The sequence below is a fragment of the Marmota flaviventris genome, chromosome 14 (genome assembly GCF_047511675.1).
Source record: "Marmota flaviventris isolate mMarFla1 chromosome 14, mMarFla1.hap1, whole genome shotgun sequence".
Taxonomy (NCBI): Eukaryota; Metazoa; Chordata; class Mammalia; order Rodentia; family Sciuridae; genus Marmota; species Marmota flaviventris.
In genome coordinates this window covers 73,552,876-73,568,352 of record NC_092511.1, presented here as the reverse complement: position 1 = coordinate 73,568,352, position 15,477 = coordinate 73,552,876, and positions in this window count along the sequence as shown.

Here is a 15,477-nt window from a genome sequence, read left to right as displayed (position 1 = left end):
TGAGAAGTAATTGAGTGTGTCAAGTTTCAAGCACATAGCTCAAACCATGTTTGATTTAAAATTCCAACTGCCTCTAGCCCTAGAGGGGAAAATGAAGTGAAACCTAAAAATTGAAAGTTTTCCTACAAACGAACACTTACATTTAGAAGAATGAAATTTTGGGGTTCACGTTCTACTACTGTCCTTATCTTTCCTTCAAAGTAAAAATAAGTTCTGGTGAAAAAACACTTGTGGATATACCAGTAAACTCAAATTTCTGTAGAAGCTTTGCAAACACTTTCAAATTAAAGTGTTCTTTTCTTGCCTCTGCTTTGGGCTAATTCAAAAGGGAATAAAGCATAAAGATCACACTAAGAATTAATTGAGTGTTTCAAGTTTTATGAATCTATTACAAACCATGTTTGATTTAGAGTTTCAAATGCCTTTATTCTCATAGGGGAAAATGAAGTGAAACCTAATATTTCAAAGTGTTCTTGCAAACAAACGCTTCAGCACAGAAGAATGATATTTTGGTGACAATTTGCAAATGGAGTAAGGATCATTCCTTCAAAGTATCAACATGATCGGGTAAAAAAATGTTTGCTGAGATTCCAGTAAATTCGGAGGTCAGTGGAAGGTGGGTAAAAGCTTTCTAATGAAAGTATTTTTTTCCTAGCCTCTGCTTATGACTACTTCAACAGGGAACAAAGCATACAGAGTGCACTGAGACTTAATTGAGTGTGTCAAGTTTTAAGAAGCTACCACAATCCATGGTTCATTTTGAGTTCCAACTGCACCTTTCCCTAAAGCATAAAATGAAGTGAAACCTAAAAATTCAACGTGTTCCTGAATAGGAAAGCTTCTATCTAGAAGAATGAAATTGGGGAACCAAGGGCAATTGGAGTACAGATAATTCCTTCAAAGTACCAACAAAGTTGGATGAAAAAATAATTGCTGAGCTTCAAGTAAACTCAGAGTTCTGTGGAAGGTTGGCATACATTGAAATTAAAGTGATGTTTCCTTGCCTCTGCTTAGTGCAACTACAACAGAGACCAAAGCATTGAGAGTGCACTGAGAACTAATTGCGTGTGTTAAGTTGCATGCAGCTAGCACAAATCATGTTTGATTTAGAGTTCAAACTGCATCTATCCGTATATGGGAAAATGAAGTGAAACATAATAATTCAAAGTGTTTGTGAAAACAAACTCTTCATTACAGAAGAATGAAATTTGGGGAGCAAAGTGCGACTTGAATTTCAATCATTACTTCATAGTATCAACAAGATCTGGTGAAAAAATATTTGCTAAAATTCCAATAAACTCATAGTTCTGTGGTAGCTTGTCAAATGCTTTCAAGTGAAAGTGTTTTTTCTTGCCTCTGCTAAGGGCTACTTCAACAGGGAACAAATCATAGAGAGCGCACTGAGAAATAATTGAGTGTGTCAAGTTTCATGCATCTTGCACAAACCACATTTGGTTCAGAGTTCCAACAGCCTCTATTGGTATAGGGTTAAACAAAGTGAAACTTAAAAATTCAAAGTGTTCCTGCAAATAAACGATTCAATCCCAAAGAATGAAATTTGAGACGCCAAGTGCAATTGGAGTACCAATCATTCCTTCAAAGTATCAAAAATATCTTGGAAAAAAATATTTGCTGAGATTTCAGTAATCACAGAGTTCTGTTGAAGCTTGGCAAATGCTTCCAATTGGGACTACTTCTACAGGGAACAAAGCATAGAGAACACACTGAGAACTAATTGCGTGTCAAATTTCAAGCATCTAGCACAAACCATGTTTGATTTAGTTTTCCAAATGCCTCTATCCCTAGAGGGGAAAACAAAGTGAAACCTAAAAGTTTAAAGTGTTCCTGCAAATGAATGCTTCAACCTAGATAAATCAAATTTGGGCGACCAAGTGCAACTGGAGTACTTATCATTCCATCAAAGTATCAACATGTACTGCTGAAAAAGTAGTTGCTGATATTCCTGTAAACTCAAGGTTTTGTGGAAACATGGGAAATACTTTCAAATGAAAGTGTTTTTTCTTTGCCTCTGCTTAGGGCTACTTCTACCGGGAACGAAACACAGAGAGTGTATTGGTACCTAAATTAATCTGTCAACTTTCAAGCTTCTAGCAAACACTGTGTTTGATTTAGAGTTCCAAATGCCTCTATCCCTAAAGGGGAAAAAGAAATGAAACCCAATAATTCAAAGTGTTCCTGCAAATGAACATTTCAACACAGAAGAATGAAAGTTGGGGGGCCCCAGAATTAGTGGAGTACCAAACAACCCTTCAAAGTATAAACAAGGTCTGGTGAAAAAAGTGTTTGCTAAGGTTTTAGTAATCTCGGAGTTCTGCGGAACCTTTGCAAATGCTTTCAGAAGGAAGTGTTTTTTCCTTGCCTCTCCTTAGAGCCTCTACTTAGAGGGAACAACCATAGAGAGCACACTGACAATTGACTGTGTCAAGTTTAATGCAGCTAGCACAAACCATGTTAGATTTATAGTTACAAATAATTCTATCACTATAGGGGAAAGAAAGTGAAACCTAAAAATTCAAAGTGTTCCTGGAAATGAATGCTTCATCCTAGAAGAATGACATTAGGAAGACCAAGTGTGTCTGAAGTACCAATCATTCTTTGAAAGTATTAAAGAGATCTGGTAACAAAAAATATATATATTTGCTGAGATTCCAGTAAACTCAGAGTTCTGTGAAAGCTTGGCAAAGTTTTGAAATGAAAGTCGTTTTTTCTTGCCCCTGCTAAAGGCTTCTTCAACAGGGAACAAATAATAGAGAGCACATTGAGAACTAATTGAGTGTGTCAAGTTTCAATAAGCTAGCACAAACAATGTTTGATTTAGAGTTCCACTGCCTAGAAATTCAAAGTGTTCATAGAAACGAAAGCTTCAACCCAGAAAAATAAAATTTGAGGGGACAATTGCATCTGGAGTACAGATCATTCCTTCAATGTATCAACAATATGAGGTGAAACAATGTTTTCTAAGATTCCAGTAAACTCAGAGTTCTGTGGATGATTGCAAACACTTTCAAATGAAAGGGTTTTTCGTTGCTTCTGCTTTGGTCTGTTTCAACAGGAACAAAGCATAGAGAGCACACTGAGAACAATTTGAGTGTGTCAAGTATCATGAAGCAAGCTCAAACTATGTTTGATTTAGAGTTCCAAATGCCTCTATCTCTAGAGGGGAAAATGAAGTGAAACCAAAAAATTCAAAGTGTTCCTGAAAATGAATGCTTCAACCTAGAATAACGAAAATAGGGGGCCAAGTCCGACTGAAGTACCAATCATTTCTTCAAAGTATAAACAAGATCAGGTAAAAAAAATATATATATCTGCTGAGATTCCTGTAAACTCGGAATTCTGTGGATGATTTGCAAACACTTTCAAATGAAAGTGTTTTTTCCTTGCCTCTGCTTAGGGCTACTTCAACATGGAACAAAATATAGAGAGCACACTGAGCACTAATTGAGTGTGTCAAGTTGTAACCAGCTAGCACAAACCATGTTTGATTTAGAGGTACAACTGCCTCTATTCCTATAGGAAAAATGAAGTGAAACCTAAAAATACAAAGTGTTCATGCAAATAAACGTTTCATCCAGGAAGAATAAAATTTGGTGGGGCAATTTAACTTGAGTACCGATCATTCCTTCCAAGTATCAACAAATGTTTAAGTATTAAAAATGTTTGCTATGTGTCCAGTAAACTTGGAGTCCTGGGAAAGATTGGAAAAAGCTTTCAAATAAAAGTGTTTTTTCCATACTCTGCATAGGGCTACTTCATTAGGGAACAAAGCCTAGGGAACACACTAAGAACTAATTGAATATGTCAAGTTTCAGACAGCTAGCACAATCCATGTTGGATTTAGAATTCCCATTGCCTTTATCCCTACAGGGGAAACCAAAAAATTCAAAGTGTTGCAGGAAACAAACGCCTGAACCTAGAAGAATCAAATTTGGGTGTTCAAGTGCTACTGGAGAACTGATCATTCTTTGAAAGTATCAACAAGTTTGGGTGAAAAACTATTTCCTGAGATTCCAGTAAACTCAGAGTTCTGTGCAAGCTTGGCAAACACTTTCAAATGAAAGTGTTTTATCGTGACCTCTGTTTAGTGTACTCCAAAAGAGAAAAAAATGTAAAGAGTGCATTGAGAACAAATTGAGTGTGTCACGTTTCAAGCAGCAATAACACACCAAGTTTGATTTAGAGTCCCAGTGGCCTCTATCACTATAGGGGAAAACAAATTGAAACCTAAAAATTCAAGGTGTTTCTGCAAAACAACGCTTCATCTTAGGAATATAAAATTTCGGGGGACAATGAGACTGGAGTACCATTCATTCCTTCAAAGTATCAACAAGATAAGTTGAAAAGACAGTTGCTGGCATTCCAGTAAATTTTGAGTACAGTGGAAGCATGGCAAATGCTTTCAAATGAAAGGGTTTCCTCCTTGCCTCTACATAGGGATACTTCAACAGGGAACAAAGCTTAGAGAGCGCACTGAGAAATCATTGAGTGTGTCAAGATTCAAGCAGCAAAACAAACCATGTTTGATTTAGAGTTCCAACTGCTTCTAACCCTATAGTGGAAAATGAAGAGAAACCTAAAAAATCAAAGTGTTCCTTCAAACCATATCTTCAACCAAGAAGAATGAAATTTGGGGCACCAAGTTCAACTGGAGAAATTTACATTTATTCAAAGCCTCAAAAAGTTCAGGAGAAAAAATATTTGCTGAGATTCCAGTAAACACAAATTTCTGTGGTAGCTTGGCAAAGTCTTTCAAATGAATGTGTTTTTCCCTTGCCTCTACTTAGGGATACTTAAACAGGTAACAAAGCATAGAGAGTGCACTGAGAACTAATTGAGTGCATCTATTTTCATGCAGCTAGCACAAACCATGATTGATTTAGAGTACGAACTGCCTCTATCCCTATAGGTGAAAATGAAGAGAAACCTAATAATTCAAAATGTTCCAGCAAATGAACACTTGTATCTAGAAGAATGAAATTTGTGGTGCCAAGTTTGATTGGAGTCCCGAACATTTCTTCAAAGAATCTAGAAGATCAGGAGATAAAATATTTTCTGAGATTCCAGTAATCTCAAAGTTTTCTGGAAATCTGGAAAACGCTTTCAAATGAAAGTGATTATTCCTTCCCTCTTCTTAGGGATAATTCAACAGATATCAAAGCATAAAGAGTGCACTGAGAAATAATTGAGTGTGTCACATTTCATGCAGCTAGCGCAAACCATGTTTGATGTAGAGTTCCAACTGCCTCTATCCCTATAGGGGAAAATGAAGTGAAACCTAATAATTCAAATTGTTACTGCAAACAAACACTTCAACACAGAAGAATGAAATTTGGGGGGCCAAGTGTAACTGGATTAGCGATCATTTTTTCAAAGTATCAACAAGATCCCATGAGAAATTATTTGCTGAGATTCAAGTAAACTCGGAGTTTTGTGGAAGCTTAGCAATTGTTTTCAAATAAAAGTGTTTTTTCCTTGCCTCTGCTTAAGTATACTTCAACAGGGAACAAATCATAGAGAACACACTGAGAACTAATTGAGTGTGTCAACTTTCAAGCATCGAGCACAAACCATGTTATTCACAATTGCATCTGCCTCTATTTTTATTGGAGAAAATGAAGTGAAACCTAAAAATTCTAAGTGTTCTTGAAATGCATGCTTCAACGCAGAAGAATGAAATTTGGGTGGCCATGTGCTACTGAAGTACTAATCATTCCTTCAAAGTATCAACAAATGCTTATGTTAATAATATTTGCTGAAATTCCAGTAAACTCGGATTTCTGTATAATCATGGCAAAAGCTTTCAAATCAAAGTGTTTTTTTTTTTCCTGGCCTCAGCTTAAGGCTACTTCAACAGGTTAAAAAAGCATACAGAGCACAATGAGAAATAATTTAGTGTGTCAAGTTTCAAGCAGCTAGCACAAACCATGTTGGATTTAGAGTTCCACCTGAATCTATCCCTATAGGGGAAAATGAAATAAAACTTTAAAATTCATAGTGTTCCTGCAAACAAACACTTCAACCTAGAAGAATGATATTTGGAGGCCCTAGTTTCATTAGAGTACTGACCATTCCTTCAAGGAATCAAAAAAAAAAAAAAGAGAGTGAAAAAATATTTGCTGAGATTCCAGTTAACTCTGAGTTGTGTGGAAGCTTGGCAAACGTTTTCAAATGAAAGTATTTTTTCTTTGCCTCTGCTTAGGCTGTTTCAACAGGGAACAAAGCATACAGAGTGCACTGAGAACTAATTGAGAGAGTCAAGTTTCAAGCCGCTAGTCCACACTGTGTTTGATTTAGAGTTCCAAATGCATGTATCCCTATGGGGAAAATGAAGTGAAACCTAAAAATTCAAAGTGTTCCTGCAATCAAATGGTTCAGCCCAGAAGAACAAAATTTGGACAGCCAAATGAAACTGGTATACTCATCTTTCCTGCCAAGTATCAAAAAGATCAGGTGAAAAAATATTTGCTGAGATTTCAGTACACTCATATTTCTGTGGAAGCTCTGCAAATGATTCCAAATGAAAGTGTATTTTCCTCGCCTCTGCTTAGGGCTGCTTCAACAGGGAACAAAGCATAGAGAGTGCACTGAGAACTAAGTGAGTGAGTTAAGATTCAAATCACTACCACAATCCCTGTTTGATATAGAGTTCCTAGTCCATGTATCCATATAGGGGAAAATGGAGTGAAACCTACAATTTCAAAGTGTTCCTGCAAATGAATGCTTCAAAATAGAAGATCAAAATTTGGGCAGCCAAGTGCAACTGGTATACTCATGTTTTGTGCCAATATCAAAGAGATCCATAAAAAAATATTTGCTGATATTCCAGTAAACTGGGATTTCTGTGGAAGCTCTTCAAATTCTTTCAAATGAAAATGTATTTTCCTTGCCTCTGCTTAGGGCTACTTCAACAGGGAAAAAAAGCATAGTTAGTGAACTGAAAACTTATTGAGTGAGTCAAGTTTCAAGAATATAGCAAAAACCGTGTTTGATTTAGACTTCAAATTGAATATAACCTTATAAGTGAAAATGAAGTGAAACCTAAAAAATTCAAAAGTGTTTCTGCCAACGAATGATTCAATATAGAAGCACGAAATTTGGGCAGCCAAGTGCAACTGGAATACTAATCTTTCCTGCCAAGTATCACCAAGATCGGATGAGTAAATAATTTCTGAGATTCCAGTTAACTCGGAGTTCTGTGGAATTACTGCAAATGCTTAGAAATTAAAGTGTATTTTCCTTGCCTCTGATTAGGAATACTTCAACAGGGAATAAGCATATATTGCCCCCTGAGAACTAATTGAGTGAGTACAGTTTCAACCACTAGTCCACACCATGTTTGATTTAGAATTTCAAATCCATGTATCCATATAGGGGAAAATGAAGTGAAACCTACAAATTTGAAGTGTGCCTGCTAACAAACCCTTCAACCTAGAAACATGAAATTTGGGCAGCCAAGTGCAACTGGTATACTCATGTTTACTGCCAAGTATCAACCAGATTGTTTCAAAAAAAATATTTGCTGAGATTCCAGTACACCCTGTGTTCTGTGGAAACTCTGCAAATGGTTTCAAATGAAAGTGTATTTTTCTTGCCTCTGCTTAAGGATACATCAACAGCGAACAAGGCCAGAGATCACACTGAGAACTAATTGAGTGAGTCAAGTTTCAAGCAGCTAGCACAAACCCTGACTGATTTATAGTTCCAAGTCCACGTATCCCTATATTGGAAAATGAAGTGAAACTAAAAAATTCAAATTGTTCCTCCAAACGAATGCTTCAACCTAGAAGAACTAAATTTGGGCAGCCATGTGCAACTGGAAAACTCATCATTGTTGCCAAGTATCAACAAGATCATGTTTAAAAATATTTGCTGAGATTCCAGTATTCTCAGAGTTCTGTGGAAGCACTGCAAACCTTTTCAAATGAAAGTTTATTTTCCTTTCCTCTGCATAGGGCTACTTAAACACGGAAGAAATGATATAGAGCACACTGAGAACTAATTGAGTGAGTCATATTCCAACCAGCTAGCAAAAATCGTGTTTGATTAGAGTTCCAATGTATGTATCTCTATATGGGAAAATGAAGTGAAACCTAAAACATTTAAAGTGTTCCTGCCAATGAAAGCTTCAACCTAGAAGAATGAAATATGGGCAGCCAAGTGCAATTGTATACTCATCTTTCCTGTCAAGTATCAACAAGATCAGTTTAAAAAACATTTGGTGAGATTTCAGGAAACTTAGAGTTCTGTGGAAGCTCCACAAATTCTTTCAAATAAAAGTGTATTTTGCGTGCCTCTTCTTAGGGCTACTTCAACAGGGAACAAAGCATAGAGAGCTATCTGAGATCTAATTGAGTGAGTCAAGTTTCAAGCAGCTAGCACAAACTGTGTTTGTTTTAGAGTTCCAAGTTCATGTATTCCTATGGGGGACATCAAAGTGAATCTTAAAAATTCAAAGTGTTCTTCGAAACAAATGCTTCACCCAAGAAGAACGAAATTTGGGAAGCCAAGTGCACCAGGTATATCCTTATTTTCTGCTATTTATCAACAAGATCCATAGTGAAAATATTTGCAGAGATTCCAGGAATATCAGAATTCTATGGAAGCTCTGCAAAGGCTTTTAAATGAAAGTGCATTTTTCTTTTCTCTGCTTAGAGCTACTTCAACAAGGACCAAAGCATAGAGAGCGCACTGAGAACTAATTGAGTGTGTAAAGATATAAGCAGCTAGCACAAAGTGTGGTTGATATAGAGTACCAAAAGCATGTATCCCTATATGGTAAAATGAAGTGAAAAATAAAACTCAAAATATTACTGCCAACGAACTGTTCATCATATGAAAAGGAAATTTGGGCAGCCACGTGTAGCTAAAATACTTAGCTTTCCTACCAAGTATCAACAAGATTGGGAGAAAGAATATTTGCTGAGATTCCTATAAATTCGGAGTTCTTTGGAAGCTCTGCAAACACATTCAAATAAAAGTGTATTTTCCTTGCCTCTGCTTATGGCTACTTCAAGATGGCACAAAGCATAGAGAGTACACTGAGAACTAATTGAGTGAATCACGTTTCATACAGCTAGCACAATCCCTGTTTGATACACAGTTCCTAGTCCATGTATCCCTATAGGGAAAAATGAAGTGAAACCTAAACATTCAAAGTATTCCGGCCAATGAATGCTTCATCCTAGAAGAACAAAATTTGGGAAGCCAAATGCAACTGTATTATTCATATTTCCTGCCAAGTATCAACAATATTGTGTGAAAAAAAAAATATTTGCTGAGATTTCAGTAAACTCGGAGTTCTGTGGAAGCACTTCAAACAGTTTTAAATGAAATTGTATTTTCCTTGTCTCTGATTGAAGCCACATCAACAGAAAAACAAAGAATAGAGATCACACTGAGAACAAATTAAGAGATTCATATTCCAAGCAACTAGCAATAACCGTGTTTGATTTAGATTTCCAATGTATGCATCTCTATAGGGGAAAACGAAGTGAAACCTAAAATATTCAAAGTGTTCCTGCCAATGAATGCTTCAACCAAGAAGAACCAAATTTGGGCAGCCAATTGCACCTGGTATATTAATCTCTTCTGCCAAGTATCAACAAGATCCATAGAAAATAATATTTACTGTGTTTCGATTAAACTCGGAGTTCTGATGAAACACTGCAAATGCTTTCAAATGAAAGTGTATTTTCCTTGCCTTTGCTAAGGGCTACATTAACAGAGAACAAGGCATAGAGATCACACTGAGAATATATTGAGTCAAGTTTCAAGAAGCTAGCACAAACCTTGTTTGATTTAGAGTTTAAAATATATGTATCCCTATAGGGGAAAACAAAGTGAAACCTAAAAATTAAAACTGTTCCTGCCAATGAATGCTTCAAACTAGAAAAACTACTTTTATGCAGCTAACTACAATTGGAATTCTCATCTTTTCTGCCAAGTATCAACAAGATCATGTGAAAAAATATTTATGAGATTCCAGAAAACTGGGATTTCTGTGGAAGATCTGCAAATGCTTTCAAATGAACATGTATTTTCCTTTTATCTGCTTAGGGCTACTTCAACAGGGAAGAAAGCATAGAGAGTGCACTGAGAATTACTTGAGTGATTCAAATTTTAAGCTGCTAGCAAAAACCGTGTTTAATTTAGAGTTCCAAATGTATGTATCGCTATAGGGGAATACAAAGTGAAGCCTAAAAAATCCAAAGTGCTCCTGCCAATGAACGCTTCATCCTAGAAGAATGAAATTTGGGCAGGCAAGTGCAACTGGTATCCTCATCTTTCCTGACAAGTATCAAGAAGTTCCTGTGAAAGACTATTTGCTGAGATTACAGTAAATTCAGAGTTATTTGGAAGCTCTGCAAACACTTTAGAAAGAAAGTGTATTAACCTTACCTCTGCTTAGGTCTACTTCTACAGGGAATAAAGCATAGAGAGCACACATTGAAATAATTGAGTGAGTCAAGTTTCAAGCAGCTAGCACAATCGTGTTTGATTTAGAGTTCCAAATACATGTACCCCTATAGAGGAAAATAAAGTGAAACCTAAAAAAATTGAAGTGTTCCTGCCAACGAACGCTTCAACCTAGAAAAAAGAAGTTTTGCCAGCCAAGTGAAGTGCTATTCGCATCTTTTCTGCCAAGAATCAGCAAGATCGGGTGAAAAAGTATTTGCTGAGATTCCAGGAAACTCGGAGTTCTGTGGAAGCACTGCAAATGCTTTCAAATGTAAATGTATTTTACTTGCCTCTGTTTAGAGCTACATCAACAGAGAACAAAGCTTAGAGATCAAACTGAAAACAAATTGAGTTATTCAAGTTTTAAGTAGCTAGCACAAACCGTGTTTTATTTACAGTTCCAAATCCATGTATCCCTATGGGTGAAAATGAAGTGAAATCTAAAAATTCAAAATATTACTGCCATCGAATGCTTCAACAGGGAAGAATGAAATTTGGGCAGCCAAGTCCAAATGGTATACTTTCATGCCAAGGATCAACCAGATCCATATAGAAAATACTTGTTTTGATTCCAGTAAACTCGAAGTTCTGTGGAACCTCTGCAAACACTTTAAAATGAAAGTGTCTTTTACTTGCCTCTGCTTAGGGCTCCATCAACAGAGAACAAAGTATAGATATCACACTGAGAACAAATTGAGAGAGTCACGTTTCAATCAGCTAGCACAAACCCTGTTTTATTTAGAGTTCCAAATGTATGTATACTTATAGGGGAAAATGAAGTGAAAACTAGTAAATTCAAAGGGTTCCTGCCAATGAATGCTTCAGCCTAGAAGAATGATATTTGGTCAGTGAAGTGCAACTGGTATACTTATCTTTCCTGGAAAGAATAAAAAAAAAATGGGTTAAAAAATATTAGCTCAGATTCCAGTAAACTCGAAATTCTGTTGTATCTCTGCTAACACTTTCAAATTTAAATGTATATTCATGGCCTCTAATTAGGGCTACTTCAACAAGAAACAAAGCATAGGCAGCACGCTGAGAACAAATCTAGTGAGTCAACTTTGAATCAGCTAGCAAAATCCTTGTTTTATTTAGAATGTCAATACATGTATCCCTTTAGTGGAAAATGATTTGACACCCAGAAATTCAAAGTGTTCCTGCATATGAACCCTTCTACTTAGAAGAACGAAATTTGGGCAGCCATATGCAACTGGTACACTCATTGTTTCAGAAAAGTATCAACAAGATCAGGTAAAAAATATATATTTGCTGAGAATCCAGTAAACTCGGAGTTCTGTGGATGCTCTCCAAAAGCTTTCTAATGAAAGTAAATATTCCTTGACTCTGTTTAGGGCTACTTCAACAGGGAAAAAAGCATAGTGAGTGCACTGAGAACTAATTGAGTCAGTCAATAATCCAGCAGCTAGCACAAACCATGTTTGACTTAGAGTTCAAATGAATATATCCCAATAGGGGAAAACGATGTGAAACCTAAAAATTCAAAGTGTATTTGCAAACAAGCACTTAAACATAGAAGAGCGAAATTTGGGCATCCAATTGCAACTGCTATTCTCATCTTTGCTGCCAAGTATCAACAAGATCTGGTGAAAAAAAATATTTGCTGAGATTCCAGTAAACTCGGAGTTCTGTGGAAACTCTGCAAATGCTTTCAAATATAAGTGCATTTTCCTTGTTTCTGCTTAGAGCTATCTCAACAGGGAAAAAAAGCATAGAGAACACATGGGAAACTAATTGAGTGAGTCAATTTTTAAAAAGCCAGCAAAAACCGTGTTTGATTTAGAGTTCCAAATGCATTTATCCCTATAGGGGAAAACGAAGTGAAACCAAAAAAATTAAAGTGTTCCTGCCAACGAAAGCTTCAACTGAGAAGAACAACATTTGAGAAGCCAAGTGAAACTGGTATACTCATGTTTACTGCCAAGTATCAACAAGATTGTCTGAAAAAAATATTTGCTGAGATTCCAGTAAACCCTGTGTTCTGTGGAAACTCTGCAAATGGTTTCAAATGGAAGTGTATTCTCCTTATCTCTGCTTAGGACTACTTCAACAGGGAACAAAGCATAGAGAGCTCACTAATAACTAATTGAGTGAGTCAAGTTTCAATCAGCTAGCAAAAACCATGTTTGAATTAGAATTCCAAATGCATGTATTTGTATCTGGTAATATGAAGTGAAACCTAAAAGTTCAAAGTGTTCCTTAAAACGAATGCTTAATCTCAGAAGAATAAAATTTGAGCAGCCAAGTGCAATTGGTATACTCACCTTTCCAGCCAAGTGTCAACAAGCTTGTTTGAAAAAGTATTTGCTGAAATTCCAGTAAACTCAGAGTGGTGTGGAACATCTGCAAATGCTTTTTAATGAACGTGTATTTCCCTTGTCTTTGCTTCAAGAGGGAACAAAGCATAGAGAGCACACTGAGAAATAATTGAGTGAGTCAAGTTTCAAGCAGCTAACACAAACTGTGTTTGGTTTAGAGTTCCAAATGCATGTATTCCTATAGGGAAAATGAAGTGAAACCTAAAATTTCAAAGTGTTCCTGCCAATGAACACTTCAAACTAGAAGAACAAAATTTGGGCAGCCAAATGGAACTCATATATTTATCTTTCCTGCCAAGTATCAACAAGATCCGTTAAAAAAAATATTTGCTGAGATTCCAGTTAACTCTGGAATCTGTGGAATTCTGTGGAATCTCTGCAAACACTTTCAAATGAAAGTGTATTTTCCTTGCCTCTGCTTAGGACTACTCAAAAAGGGAACAAAGCATAGAGAGTGCACTGAGACCTAATTGAGTAAGTAAATTATCCAGCATGTAGCACAAAACATGTTTGATTTAGGGTTCAAATGAATGTATCTCTAGAGGAGAAAACGATGTGAAAGCTAAAAATCAAAGTGTTTCTGCAAACGAATGGTTCAACTTAGAAGAACGAAATTTGGGCAACCAATTGCAACTGCTATTCTCATCTTTGCTGCCAAGTATCAACAAGATCAGGTGAAAATATATTGGCTGAGATTCCAGTAAACTCGGAGTTCTGTGGAAGCTCTGCAATAGCTTTCAAATAAAAGTGTGTTTTCCTTGCTTCTGTTTAAGGCTACTTCAACAGGGAACAAAGCATACAGAGTGTACTGAGAACTAATTGAGTCAGTCAATTATCAATCAGCTAGCACAAACTGTGTTTGATTTAGAGTTCAAATGAATGTATACCCATAGGAGAAAACAATGTGAAACCTAAAAATTCAAAGTGTGCCTGCAAATGAACGGTTCAACCTAGAAGAATGAAATTTTCACAGTCACGTTCAACTGGTATAGTCATCTTTCCTGCCAAGTATCAACAAGGTTGGGTGAAAAAAATCTCTGCTGAGATTCCAGTAACCTCGGAGTCATGTGGAAGCTCTGCTATTGCTTTCCAATGAAATTGTATTTCCCCTGCCTCTCCTTGGGGCTACTTCAATAGGGAAAACAACATCGAGAGTGCATGGAGAACTAATTGAGTGAGTCAGGTTTCAAGCAGCTAGCACAAAATGTGATTGATTTAGAGTTCCATAAGCATGTAACCTTAGATGGGAAAAATGAAGTGAAACCTAAAATTTCAAAGTATTCCTGTAAATGAATACTTCATTCTAGAAGAATGAAATGTGATCTGCCATTTGCAACTGTTAAACTCATCTTTCTTGCCAAGTATCAACAAGATTGGGTGAAAGAATATTTGCTGAGATTCCAGTAAACTCAGAGTTCTGTGGAAGTTCTGCAAATGCTTTGAAATTAAAGTTTATTTTCCTTGCCTCTCCTTAAGGCTACTTCAACAGGGATCAATGCATATAGAGTGCACAGAGAACAATAATTGAGTGAATCAACTTTCGGGCAGCTAGCACAAACCTTGTTTGATTTAGAGTTCCAAAGGTGTGTAACCCTTTAATGAAAAACCCATGTATTCCTATAGGGGAAATTGAAGTGAAACCTAAAAATTCAAAGTGTTCCTGCCAACAGAAGCTTCAACCTAGAAGAACGATGGTTGGAGAGTGAAGTATAACTGGCATTCTCATTTTTCCTGCCAAGTGTCAACAAGTTTGGGTGAAAAAATATTTGCTGAGATTCTTGTAAACTCGGAGTTCTGAACACTTTGAATTTTTAGGTTTCATTTCTTTTTCCATATAGGGAAACATTCATTTGGAACTGTAAGTCAAACACGGTTTCTTCTAGCTGCTTGAAACTTGACTCACTCAAGTAGTTCTCAGTGCCCTCTTTGTGCTTTGTTCCATGTATATGTAGCCCTAAGAAGAGGCAAGGAAAATACATTTCTATTTGAAAGCATTTGCACAGCTTCCACAGATCTTTGAGTTTATTGGAATCACAGCAAATATTTTTTCATCCGATCTTCTTGATACTTGGCTTTAAAGGTGAGTATACCATTTTCACATGGTTGACAAAATTTGATAGTTAGTTGGGACACAGGTCCTTACCTCAAGCAAGGCAGGGTTCTTCATAAATCTTAAATACTATAGTTCTAAAGCTGATATTTGCTTTTTATTCATCATTTTACAAAGCATACATAAATTGTTGCTCAAGCTCACATGAATATTAGCTAACACAATATAATATCACATCTAAACCATGAATTAAAGAAAGGCTGAAAGCTGTTAACCTTTTGTAGAAAAGTAGCAAAGTACTATTATATTTTACAATATCAACCTTTACATAGATTAGGCTCTCATTAACTTAAAAACACATTTAAATTGTATCTCAGTGAAAAAGTAACATAGAACTTTACATATCTTATTGATAACAAGTCCAGTTAAATAACACAAATGATATAAATAAATCTCCAACATGTCTTACTTTTAAGCCTAAAATTACCATACAACTTTAGAACACCAGCTTTATATAATGTTCTTTTAAATCTTCTACCTTACAGACTTGCATACCTGGAAGATATGAAGATATTAATAGCACCAAAAATACATTGATGATTTTATATTAAC